We start from the raw sequence: 13,944 nt of genomic DNA on the forward strand, positions 1-13,944 counted from the left end.
CTCTAACGTCAATAAACATGGAGTGATTTGAAAGGCTGGTTAGGGCCCATATCACCTCCAATCTCCCAGCCTGACTTGATCCCCGATACTATGCCGACTGATGTAACGGGTCCATAACAAATGCCGTATCCCGAGCCCTGCACATATCCCTAGGACATCTGGACAACAAAGACACCTATACCAGTCTCCTGTTCATTGACGACAGCTCCACCTTAAACATCATTATCCCCTCCAGATCTCAAAATTCCGTGACCTTAGTCGCGGCTCCACCCTCTTCAACTGGATCCACCTTTTTCTGACCTACAGACCACAATTAGTGAAGATAGGTATCTGCACCTCCGCCACAATAACACTCAATACTGGAGCTTCTGGAGGATGTGTCTTCAGCCCCCTACTGTACTCCCTGTACACACACGGCTGTGTCCCGCAGCCCCCTATTATATTCCCTGTACACACACGGCAGTATCCCTCAGCCCCCTACTGTACTACCTGTACACACACAGCTGCGCCCTCAGCCCCCTACTGTACTACCTGTACACACACAGCTGCGCCCTCAGCCCCCTACTGTACTCCCTGTACACACACGGCTGTGTCCTCACCCCCGACTGTACTTCATGTGCACCAAGAGATGTGCCCTCAGCCCCCAACTGTACTCCCTGTGCACTCACAGCTGTACCCTCAGCCCCCGACTGTACTCCCTGTATAAACACGACTGCGTCCCTCAGCACCCTACTGTACTCCCGGTACACCCACTTCTATGTCTTCAGCACCCTACTGTACTCCCTGTACACACACGGCTGTGTCCTCAGCCCCCTACTGTACTCCCTGTACACACGTGGCTGTGTTGCCAAATTCCAAATAATGCCAACTGTAAGTTTGCTGATGACATCACCAAAGCAGGAGGGATATCAAACAACGATGAGTCTGAACACAGAAAGGAGATAGTAGGTTTGGTGGCATGGTGGGATGATAATAACCTCCCTCTCAAATTCGGCAAAAGTAAAGAACTGATCATTGACTTTAGAACGAAAGGAGGTAAACATGCCACTATCTACATCAACGGTCAAGACAGTGCAGCGCGTCAAGTCCCTCAGACTGATTATAACTGGCAACCTACCCTGTCACATAGTTGTGACAGTCAAGATGCTTCAAAAACGTCTCTCCTTCTTCACTTGGCTCAGGATATTTAGCATGCACTACTTCTACAGATGCACTATTGTGAACATACTGTCCGGGTAATGGCCCGGTACGGCCACGCTCTACCCAGGACCATCAGAAACTACAGAAGATTGTGTTCACAGCCCAGACTATGACGGACTCCAATCTCCAAACCATTGACTCTATTTACATGGCTCGTTGCTGCAGAAAGGCTACCAACGTCTATCCAAGATTACTGAGGGAAGGGAGAGAGGAAATAGCTAGGGCCTTAACAGATATCATTGTAACATCCTTGAACACAACTGAAGTCCCGGAGGACTGGAAAGTTTCTAAACCCCTTGTTTAAGAAGTGTAGCATGAATAATACAGTTAATTATAGACCGATGAGCCTGACATTTTGGGTAGGGAAGCTGCGAGAGAAGATACTGAGGGATAGGATCTATTCTCATTTGGATGAAAATGGTATTATCAATGATAGGGAAGGTCATGAATTACCAACTTAATAGAATTATTTGAGGAAGTGACAAAGTTGATTGATGAGGTAGGGGCTGTAGATGTCATGTACATGGACTTCAGGAAGACGTTTGATAAGATTTCCTATGGTCGGGATATAGGGAAAGTGAAGTCACATGGTGTCCAGGGTGTGCTAGCTACATGGATAAAGAACTGGCTTGGCAACAGGGGACAGAGCGTAGTAAAGGAAGGGAGTTTCTCAAAATGGAGAACTCCGACCACTGGTGCTCCATTTAAGATGTTCGGGAAATATACATGAATGGGAAGGGAGCAGGGAATACAGACCTTTAGAAGATAGGAGACAGGTTGAGATACAGGATTTGGATCGGCGCAGGCTTGGACCGCCGAATGGCCTATTCCTTTACCGGAATGTTCTTTGTTCTAAAATTACCAAAGACCCATCATATGCCTGTAAAGATCTCACAACCTCTTCCATCAGGCTAAAAGATACAGACACTTGAACACACAGAGCAGTAAGTTCAGGAACAGCTCCTTCCTAGCTGTTATTAGACTGATGAATGGACTCTCTAATCTCAGATAATGCTGATTTTGTTCATATTGATCTCGCTTAGCGCACGCCCTGTACAGCATAACCTATAACCCTCTCAGACATGTTTTACAGCCATCGTTCAGTACATCCATTCTTACCATGCTCTTCCTGGACATATTGGCACAGGACAAAATAAATCCTCACCTCCCTACCCCCAGCTTCCTCCAGTGCTCACGCCGAGATATCTCCGGTCCTCACCCCCAGCACCTCCCATTCCCCTAAGCTCTCCTTGACTTATCCCCAGCTCCCTGTGAACCTTGCCTCTCACTGTTTCTCTCACACTGCCTATTTCCCTGTGTTTTCCTTTTTCCTGTCTTCTGTTTCTTTCCCTGAACCTATTATCTTCTCTTCTCCCTGCAAATGTGACTGTTTGTTTCCGTGTTTTGTTTCCTTTCTCTCTTTGACTGACTGTCCATCTGTTTCCCTCGTTGTGTTCTCTCTCTCCTTCCCTTTGTTTCTGTCACTTTCTCCTTCGTTGTGATGGTGATGGCTTCTCTATTAGTTTGAAGCAGGTGATGGCTCATTGGTTCGATGTTGGCAATACAATACACTCCACAAGGTTTTGGTATAGAGGATATAATTTAAAATTATCAGTTAAATTTCAGTTGTTGTCAAAACAGCAACCAGAACGTGAGCATCCATTTAAAAGCCAATTGTTGCATCTAACTATTTTAAAACCGCCCGTCTCCCAGTGCCCTGCATACTGGCAACTCAAAGCATTCTATTCGGGTGCATAATGACCTGACATGGTAACTGCTCTGCCTAGGTCCATAAAAAACTACAGACGGTTGTCTGCACAGTCCAGACCATTACGGAAGATAACCTTTCGTCTATTTGTACTTGTCACAGGCTGGCAACATCAAAGAACTCTCCCAAAACAGTGCTAATCTCCTACAACCTCTTCCAACAGGGAGGAGACACAGAGGCTTGAAAACCTGGACCATCATGCTCAGGGACACTTCCTTCCCTACCATTATTAAACTGACAAATTGACATCTCTCACTTTTCAAATAACATTAACCTTACTAATGTCGATCTTACTTCGCCCACCTCCTGTGAAGCTGTAACCTTGTATGCCTCACTCTGTCCAAGGACCCTGTGATCTCTGTTTTCTTGTTTAGGGTCTGTGCCTGCACTACAATAAAAACAAACCTTTCCATTGTACATTTGACTAAAATAAACGAAACCAAATCAGATCAAACACGTGGACTACAGTGGCTCAAGGTCTTCTCAAGGGCAACTGGGAAAGTGAATAATGCTGCCCCAGTCAGAGATACCCATATCTAATTAATGAATATAAGAAGATGACCACACTTAGAAAGGACAGACAGAGGGAAGCAAATCGCTTTCAACATGATCTTAGATATACACAGTTTTCCCTCACTATTTCTAAGTAGAGTGTTCCTACAAAACCGTTCACAAGCGGATATGGTGTAACGTGCAGTAGCACTGATTTATATGGGAAAATTATCGACTTTCTTCGTAAAAGTGAAAATCCTGTTCGGATTTGTTTTGGTTAGCGAAACTAGGTCATAATGTAAGTCATTCCGAAAGGGAAGTGGCGAAAAGCGAACTTTTGAAAAGCGGGTGATACCTTTATTTACAAGGGCATGATATTCAGGAAGATGGGAAAGGCGAAAAATAAATGAGGTGAATCTCACATTTCATATCGAGACCAGCTGATCATCATTCTCTTTGTTTGCTCTTTTTCTTCTTTATCTCTCTTTCTCTATTGATTCCTTCTCCCCTTCAAAGCAGACTTCCCTGTCAACGGTGTTAATCACACTCCTTTGCAGCTGCTTTCAGTTCAGGCAAGTTTCTCAGCACTTTCTGTTCGTTTCTTTGCATTTCTTTCTATAATTTCAGATTTTCAGCTACTTTCTTTATTTGATTTCACCTTCAATTTTGTTAATTCGTGGGACGTTGGCATCTCTGCCAAGGGCAGTAGTCAGTTACCATCACTAATTGCTCTGATTATGAGGCCATTCCACAAGCCAATATACAGTTAAGCACATTGTCATGGGTCTCAAGTCACAATTAACCCAGACCGGGTAAAAACATTAGATTTCTTTACTGAAGGCGATCAGTGAAAGATGAAGGTTTCAGACAAAATGTTGCTTTTATGTTTGTTTTTCGTGAAATTCACTTTTATTCCAATTCTTATCATTTTTATTTAAGTTCTGTAATCAGCTGGAGTGGACTTGAAACACATTATTTGAAACAATATCTTTCGTTTAATAAGATTTGCTTCTGAATTACATCCAGTGACATTCCTACATTCATATATTGTCTTAATCATGAAGTAACGTTCGAGACAAGAGCAATTTTGTGAATGAAATATTTGTAATCGGAAAAGTGGTCAGAAGAGAGCTTGAAACATTAAGTCTGAATTTTACCAACGTGCAGCCAATGGTTGGTTCAGCAACAATACTGACACAGAGATGGAGATTGGGGCTATGAGGAGCTGGGAGTGGACAGGTTTGGTGACAGAGTGAATACGAGACATAAATCAGTTCAGGGTGAAAAGGGATCTCGAGGTTGTGCACAGTCTTGTTTGCAGATGTTTGTGAGGGAGTGGTCTGCAATTCATAGGTAATGAATGGAGACTGCCATTGAAACGGGAGACAATAGTTTCTTTCTCTGACAAATATAGATAACAGAAATTGCAACGAAGTTCAAACTTGTTTATGGGATTAATGAATGCACAGAGGTAGAGAACACCAACAATAGCGAGAATAGGTTAGTAGCACACCCTCCACCCCGCCAAGACTAATCATCAGCAATGGTGATATACGATATGTTAGAAATCCCCAAGAGGGGGAAATCTTGAAAAGACTCAAGGAAAACCTCCTCTCCATTGTTGTAATGTTCCAGCCCGCTATTCTCAGATTCAGATCTATGCAGCTGTTGATCTCTGTTATTATTGGAGCTGATGCATCTGTTACTACAGTGGGATAGTGCACTGAATGAAGCCTCTTACTAATAGGAGAGGGAAACCCTCCAGTGACACAGTTGCATTGCATGGAGACTGACATCAATCACAGTCAGAGCAAACAGTCCCAGCTTTCAATACAGCACGTTCAGTTCACAATATATCTCGACTGGACTACATGTTAACATTGCTGTCTATTGCTCACATCTCCCATCATTAGTTGCTCTAGTGAAGTCAGTTGTGAGGGAGAATAAGAGTATATTCTTTTCGTAGGCTACATCATTCTGCTCTGTTTTCCGTTTACTATGCTGTAACCATCTCTCCAAAAATTCTTCCACCCCCCCCCCCAAAAGAATCACAGTCAGGATGTTGTTACTGTGCTGATCTCTCCTCCACGGTAACAAACGCTAGCCAACAGTCATTGGGCACAGCCGCCCTGAACATAGACAGGAAGTGTGGACTTCTCTGAATGTTCCCCTCACTTCTCTAATAAGGCAACTTTGAACTTCCAGAGAGAATATGATTCAGTAATTTATTTATATAAATTGACAGACTTCTAACTGCAGTTTTATTTGCTATAAACCGTATTTTTTTACACATTTTGGCCTCAGTCCAACACTAAAAGTGATAATTACAATGAACATATTCATTAAGACTTATGAATCAATGAGTCAGGTTCGAATGAACATGATATTGGCTGGGAGATAGGGCGGAATGGGAGCAGTGGCTGTGGAGACTGCATGGGGAGTACAATGATATTCCCCAGTCATCATCCCTCTTTCTAACAGACAGAATTAAATCTAATGCAAAACAAGGAAACAGCCAACATTTGGGAGATGCAATGCTGAATGACAATGTGAACTAAAAGAATAATATTACATGCGATAAAGTGAACTATATTTTATATACACACCATTTAATCATTGGGAATACAGATTGAGTAGGGTCACCGGACCTGAAACATTAACTTTGATTTCTCTTCACAGATACTGCCAGACCTGCTGAGCTTGCCGTCTAAGTTCTCTTTTCCTTTTTGTTTGAGATTTATCATATTGTTCATATCTGGCAGGATACTTGCAATGAAAAGCAGACACTCAGAACAAAATGTGAAGGGCAATGGGGACAATACAGGAGACGAACAGTAGAGATATAGTCATTCCAAGCTGGAAGAGACAATGGGCTGAGTTTCCCCCACTTGTGCTGTAAATAATTCTGTGTTATGTAATCAAAACCTTTGGAGAGGGGGTAGACAAGCTAGTTCAATGAAGGATACAGAGTGCTCCACCATCAATAATCTATTCCTATTATCTCATGAAATTTCAGCTGCCTCTATAATGTATTTTCAAACAAAGTGGAGTTCCTGAGATTTACAGGATAATCAGAAAAATACTATTTTTTCCTTTGACTCTTAAAGAAGAAACAGATTTCGGCCGTAACATAGGTGTCACAGACACACCAACAATAATAGGAACAGAAAAGGACAACATTGTCCATATATAACTAAATTCAGCATGTAACCCTGTCAAGAAACATGAAATATAGTGATATGGAAACATGAAATACAAACAGAAAATGATGGTAGAAGCGCAACAGAGGAGGACGTATCTGCAGAGAGAAACAGAGTTAATATATCAAATATGATATGACACCGTTCTGAAAAAGTCATATTGGAATCAAATTCTGTGTATCTCTGCTCAGAGGGTGCCAGGCCTGCTGAGTTTCCATCATTCGATTTCTTTTTCTTTCGGAACTGTGGCAAATTGACTGATCTGAACGGTATAAGCAAAGCTGCTATCTCAGTTGAATCTTGAGTAATTTGTTACGGACATTAAATGAGAAATTACAAAGTTCCTATGTTTCGCAGGGCTCCAAATATCGATGACGTATTGTATTGTGAGACAAAACCATTCTGAGACACAGTCTTTTGCATAGGTACATCTTGGATATTCCGTGAAGTGGTCACCCAATCTAACTTTCGTTTCCCCAACGTAGGGCAGACCACAATGTGAGCAGTGAATGCAGTAGACCGGTTTGTGGGAACTGTTTGTAGGATGGGGCTTCACCTGGAAAGTATGTTTGGCCCCTTGGATAGTGAAGAGGGAGGAGGTAAATGGGAAATGTAACACCTCCGGCAGGGGAGAGTGAAGTGGACCTGTGGTGGGGGTGGGGGAGGTATTGGGACTGAATAAAGAGTGGACCAGGGTGTCCTGGAGGAAATGGTCCTTCAGAAGGCAGTAAAGGGAGAGGAGTCAAATATGTGTCTAGTGGTGGCATTGCGCTGGAGGTGGGGGAAATGCAGACTGATGATCTTATGCATGTGAATGCCGGTGGGATGGTAGATAAGGAAAAGTGGTACTCTAACGCTGTTGCAGGAGGGAAGAAAGAGACTGACTGTAGAAGTGAAGGAGATGGGTCGGAACTGGTTGAGGGCCCTGTAAATAACAGTGCTGGGGAATTCTCGGGTGAGGAAGAAGGTGGACATTTCATCGGCCACATTTTTGAAGCTGACATCATCAGAAGCAATGCTTGAGATGGTGGAACTGAGAGAATGGAATGGACTCTTTGCAGGAAACAGGGTGTGAGGATATATACTCCAGGTAGCTGTGGGAGTTGGTGTGTTAATACTGGATATCAGTGACCGGTCTATCCTCAGAAACAGAAGCAGAGATGTCGAGGAAAGGAAGGGAGGAGTCAGAGGTAGACCAGGTGAAAGTGAGGGAGGGGTGCAAATTGGAAATGATGAACTTTTCCAACTCTAGACAAGAGAGAGGAGCAGCAGCGATCAGAGAAAGAGTTGTGGTTTGGGGCTGGAATAGAACTGGAACAAAGAATGGTCTACTTACCCCATGAAGGAACAGGTATAACTTGGGCCCTGTATGTATCCATGATTCCCATCTGTATGGCAGAAGCAGGCTGAAGCAATGGGTCTGTCCAGGAGGTTCTGCTTGTGGATTTTCAGGAGGAGATAAAAGCTCACTCTGCTATCAGAGGACCATCAGCTTCGGGACTGTTAGGTGCGGGTGAGTTTGTGTGTGTTTGTGGAGGGGGGCGTGAGGGTGGGAATATCCAGATGAAATGTGGTCAGATTTAGTTAATAAAATAACCTGATGTGCCATGGTAGAGTTATGGACAAGCAGGTGATATGTGGAGGTATCTGAGAGCTGGCACTCAGCTTCTGAAATGTAGAGATGCGTCCACCAGACGATAGCAGCACTACCCTTATCGGCATAGGCTGAATAACATAGCCAGGGTTGGATCGAAGCATACAGCGTACAGTCTGTTCAGAGGGTGATAGGTTGGATAGGATGAGGGGATACAGAGAACTCAAGACAACAAAACTCACACGGAGCGTTCTCAATGAACAGATTGAGTTCAAGTAAATGCCAGAGGAATGGATCCAGGTGGAGGGAGTGTGTTGGAGCTGGGCGAAGGTCTATGGGATGGGGAGTTTACTCTTGCACAAAGAAATGGACACCGAGGAGAAGACGGTGGAAGAGGAGTTCAATATTATTTCGTGCCTAAAATTTATTAAAGTGGGGGCACAGAGGGATAAAGCTGAGACTTTTCCTGAATATAGAACATTCAGCATTAGAGAGTGGAAGGTTAGGAGGGATGGTGAACACACAACAGGAGGTGGGCTTGGGGAGGGGATGGACTCAGATTGCAGGGCATGGATTGGGTGGAAGGTTCCAGAGGCTCATCAGCATCTCTAAGTTATTCCAAATTGTGGGCCTCGTGTATCTGTCGAGCAAGGCGAATGAGCTGGAGAATGAAGTAGAATTGGGGATTGGTGCAGCCTTGAGCCAATGTGGTGTGATGGTGTTGAACAGAGAAAATGTTGATCTCAGGAGCAACGACACCGCACGACAAGTCCTCAGGAAGTAATTGATTGAAAATAATCGGAATCATTATCTTACTGTAATGCTCTGATTTCATTGGGGTGACACCCAACCAGCAAGGTCTTACTTTTCTGAGATTTTAGACCAAACTGTGAAAACAGATGTATCTTGATGTTATTAATAAGTCAAAACCATCCATAGTTTTGGAAGGCCCGAGCAAGGGCAGAGTTTATTTGTCATTCCCATTACCAGCACAGAATTTCCTCCAATTCCAGTTGACCGCAGTTTCCTGAGGGTTAATGATGCTACATGAGTCAAATACTACTTTAATGGCAAGGGAAGTTACTCTGATCTCACTTCAACTGACATTGGAAAATAAGTTAAAATACTAAAGAGAAAAAGGGTAGAACACGGCATATTTGAACAATGTGGTCACTGTCCTCGCAACTTTTAAGGACAAACAGATGCATGGACCTCTGATTCTGAGGAGAGGTTTCTCCTATTTAGGATGAGACTGTTTAGTTAAGCACTGTGACAGAGGGACAGAAAAAAGTTCCACACTCTATGGGGAAAAAACACCCTATGGACAATGACAGATATACACTATTGTCTGTTCCTATTGGGCATTGATCATCTCAATCTCATCATTCACTGATGACCAATAGAGGCACAGAAGCCAGCATCTCCCATCACACCAGTGGAAAGCAAAAAGGGTAAGGGGTGGTCAGTGAAAGTGTGAGTAACTAGGGAATTGTAATAACTTACAGTGGGAGTGGCAGAAGAAGGGTGTGAAGAGATATCATCAGTGGAAGAGTATGTGGCAGCAGAAGGGGTAGTGCAAGGGAAGTAGGAGTGTAAAGAAAAAGTTGAAAGGGGAGGAAGAATGGCTAGTGAAGTTTTAGTGACTGGGAACAGCTTGTTCTTGGAAAAGTGAGGTTGGGTGAAAACCACCACTGTTCAGGAAAATTGGGAACTGATTCGATTGAAAATTATGATTTGATGTATTTTTTCTATCATTTGATTCTTTAACAGATTGCACATTCAGTCTGTAGTTTTGTATCTCCATCAAATGCAGGTGACGTGTTTTTTTCATCCTTGGTGTTTTGTCTCAACATTTTTTGAATTTTTTAACAGTATGTATTTGCTTCCAATTCAAGGTAGACATGAGAATATGATTTGATCTCCTGCAGTTTGTCCATAACATAGAACTTAATTGAATATTTATCCTCATCACATAAGCTGATTCAAGCAATTAGTCTGTGTCCATCCTGCAGATGCAAAATTTGTTCAGTTCTGACCATTGTTACAAAGGACAGTGCCACACAAAAGCCTAATGTTCCAGTGCAAGGTGGCAAACCTTACTTTATCCTAAATTAGTTACAAGCTTCATGAATAAGACATGCTGAGGCACAGAGTGTAAAAGGTGAATTTATCTTTATGTCGAAAACGGTATTTGCAGCAACATCATAACAGGTGTTAACTGCATCACTCTGTAAATTCCCCAAAATAAGAACAAGAGATTGGAATTCTCAATTACTCCTTTGTGAATACCATATGGAGAACAGGAAGGAAATCAACATTTGTTTGTAATATTCAAAAATGATGATGGTGAGAATGTGGAAGATGGATCCAGATTAATGGCCGATGAAGTTTAACACTGATAAATGTGAGATGATGCACATCTGAATTAAGAAGACAAGTGAGTACTAAAACTGTGAAGGGCGAGGGCTAAACTTGCTCCTTTTTTCTTTGCAACAGGGAAGGTTGAGGAGGAAACATGGTACAGGTGTACAAGAGCATAAGGCGTATGGAGAGAATGAACAGACAGCAGCAGTTTCCTTGACTCGAAGGGTCAAAAACAAAGGAAAACGTACTTAAAGTGAAAGGCAGGGGATTGAGAGAGGATTTGTGGAGTCTGTACTGAACAGAGAGGGTGGCACAGATATAGAATATAAAGTTCCTATGTGTGAAAACAGGCACTTCGGCCCAACAAATCTACACTGACCATCCAAAGAGTAACGCACACAAACATGCTCCTCCTATATTTACCCCTGACTAATGCACCTAATCTACACATCTCTGAACACTTTGGGCAATTTAGCATGGCCAATTCACTTAACCTGCACATCTTTGGATTGCGGGAGGAAACCGGAGTACCTCGAGGAAACCTACGTGGAAACGGGGAGAATGTGCAAAATCCATACAGGCTGTCACCAAACCTGGGTCCCCAGGGCTCTAAGGCAAGACTGCTAACCGCTAAGCCGCTGGTCTGCGTCTGGAATGCATTTCCTAGGCGGGTGATTGATCAGGTAATCTCACAAACTTTTTTAAAAGCCTTTGGATATGCACTTGGTGGTGCAGGCTCGGATTTTCATTCAATTATTCTATGTGGTGGCAGCCACGAACACTCAGATATATTCTGAAGCAATAGCTAATCGCAGTTCCTAGTTTGTTCCATTGACTGTACTCAGTATGTGAGCCTCCAGTGAAGTGCTGGTGTTATCTCCCACTTTTTATTTAAATGTTTCGGTTTCCTTGAGTTTGTAATGTAATTTCCTGTGTCGATGATGTCATTTCCGACCCTTTTTCTCAAAGGATGGCAGTTGGAGTCAAAATTTATATGTTTGTTGATGGATTTCCGGTTGGAATGCCATGTTTCTAGGAATTCTTGAGCTTGTCTCTGTTTGGCCTGTCCTAGGATTGATATGCAGACCTAGTCCAAGTGGCGTACTTTCTCATTAGTACGTAAGAAATTAGTGTTGGGATCATGTCTTTTGTAGCTAGTTGATGTCCATATATCCTGGCAACTAGCTTTGTGCTTGTTTTTCTGTTGTAGCGTATGTTACAGTTCTTGCAAGGCTTATTGTTCCTGGAGCAGAACAGACAAAGATGTGAATTTATTGCGGTGCTCAAAGTATGAAAAAAAGTTGCAGAGTACAAAATGAATACTCTGACTACCTAATTTCAAGGTAGTCAGCAAAAGAGCTAGAAGTGAAATAAGGAAAACGTCTTTATTTAGAATGTTGTTACGAATTGCAATTGACTGGGAAAGTTGTGGATGAAGATTCAAAAGAGAACTGGATATATATATGAAAATTATGAATTTAACGGGCAAATGAAAGAGGGCTAGCAAATGGGGGTGCCTGGGAGACATTTTTGGAGCTGATTAATACATAATGACCAATGCCCTCCTTCTGTACTTTAAAGTTTTGTACTCTATCATGTGCCAGCTGTGAATAAAAGTCAGCACCCTATTATTTCACTGTGTAAATGCTCGCAAATATCTGATTATTTGGTGCTGCATAAGCAATTAAAATGCAAGTATTGCAAAGTCAGCTTCGTTATGAAGTCTAATTATTACTCAGAACATGAATATTTTACATGTTGTATTCCAATTACTAAAACAGATATATCATTGCTTTGTCACAAAACTCTTTGGAATGCTCTGACTTTTCACTGAAACGATATTATGTTCGTTGCTTTTTTTCACTCTCAACATTTCATACTAAACATCATTCATTCTAAAACTGGAAGTTTTCAAATTATTATTCACTAAAATTTGATAACACAAATAATTTATTTAGTTTAATATTCACAATCTATATTGAATTATTGCCATTTTTAAATTGCTGGCAAATAGCTGAAGATCGTATATTTCAGTGAGAAATTAAACTGATTGTTTATATATAAATGTATAAGAACGCTAATTTTATTTGTACGTTCAATCGTTTGCTCACTCTGAAAATGTAATCATTCAGAAGCCAACCACTTTAAACATGTTGGAGTGGCAGAACATTGCTTTGAATCCTGACATTGAATATTTAATTCTGATCTCAAGATTTATGTTCTTTCTTCGATAAAATAAAATGTACATACTTTATTTCTGTGTTAGAAAATCTTGACATGTGTTTATATTTTAGTTCCATAAATATAGAATCAACTTAATTGATTTAAGAGGTTATAGTTCAGTTCAATGATTATCGTTCACATCTTATTTTTGCCCAATTCATGAAATATAGCAAACATCCGATTATTGTTCGGGTCAGTAAACTCAACATCTTGCAATGAGCTACGCTGAAATTTGCTTCAAATAGATCTGAAATCATTTGCAGTGTTATTGGACCTCACAGCTGCCTGTGATACAGAGAGACTCAGTGGCCTGTTCCAAATTCTGTGCATTGAGCTTCGAACCTGGTTCAGGACAGTCAGTCAAACATTACTTCAAAACAAATAATTTGGAATCCACCTTGGGCAGGGGGAGAACCCACCAACAGACTATCACTGGTCTCAGTGTAGATACAAATGTTGTTCAGGTTAAATACTAATGGCTGACCAGCAACTAAGTTTTAAAATCCATCTTCAGTCAGAGCCTGGCCCAGAGAGCAGAGTGTTGACATGGAGAGCCAGAATCTCATCATACAAGTTACCTATGGTGATGAAATCTGACCTGCCTCCCAGACTCCATACTTCTGCACCCCGGACCAGACATGGGTGAAGACGTTAACAAGTTGACAATCTATTGCAGTGCCTTGTGTCTCATAAAGAAACCTCTAAATCCATATCCAATAAATATCACCTTCACATTCTCCAATATTAAAATAAAATTGTACATCTCTGTGAATGGTCAGAGATTACTACATCGCTCACACAGTAGAATGTATGTGAAGTAACCAGCAGCAAACAGCATTCCAAAAATCACATTAATAACTGAACTTGTCGGATTCTGTCTGGTTTAAGTAACCACACATATTATACTGGCTTTCAGGTGACTGTAACAATGCACACCATAACTGGAGGTTTTGGCCTTGCACCCCTCCAAAGCTTCTTGATCTCACACACATCACTCCGTCACACATTTAACAATTAATGAGAATCCACAAGCTGGGTGAAACTGGAAACATAGAACAGTGCAGCACTGTGCAGGCCCTTCGGCCTTTGACGTTCTGTCGACC

This window comes from Chiloscyllium plagiosum, unplaced genomic scaffold (genome assembly GCF_037043375.1).
Source record: "Chiloscyllium plagiosum isolate Xiang-an unplaced genomic scaffold, Cpla_swu_hap1 HiC_scaffold_14, whole genome shotgun sequence".
Taxonomy (NCBI): Eukaryota; Metazoa; Chordata; class Chondrichthyes; order Orectolobiformes; family Hemiscylliidae; genus Chiloscyllium; species Chiloscyllium plagiosum.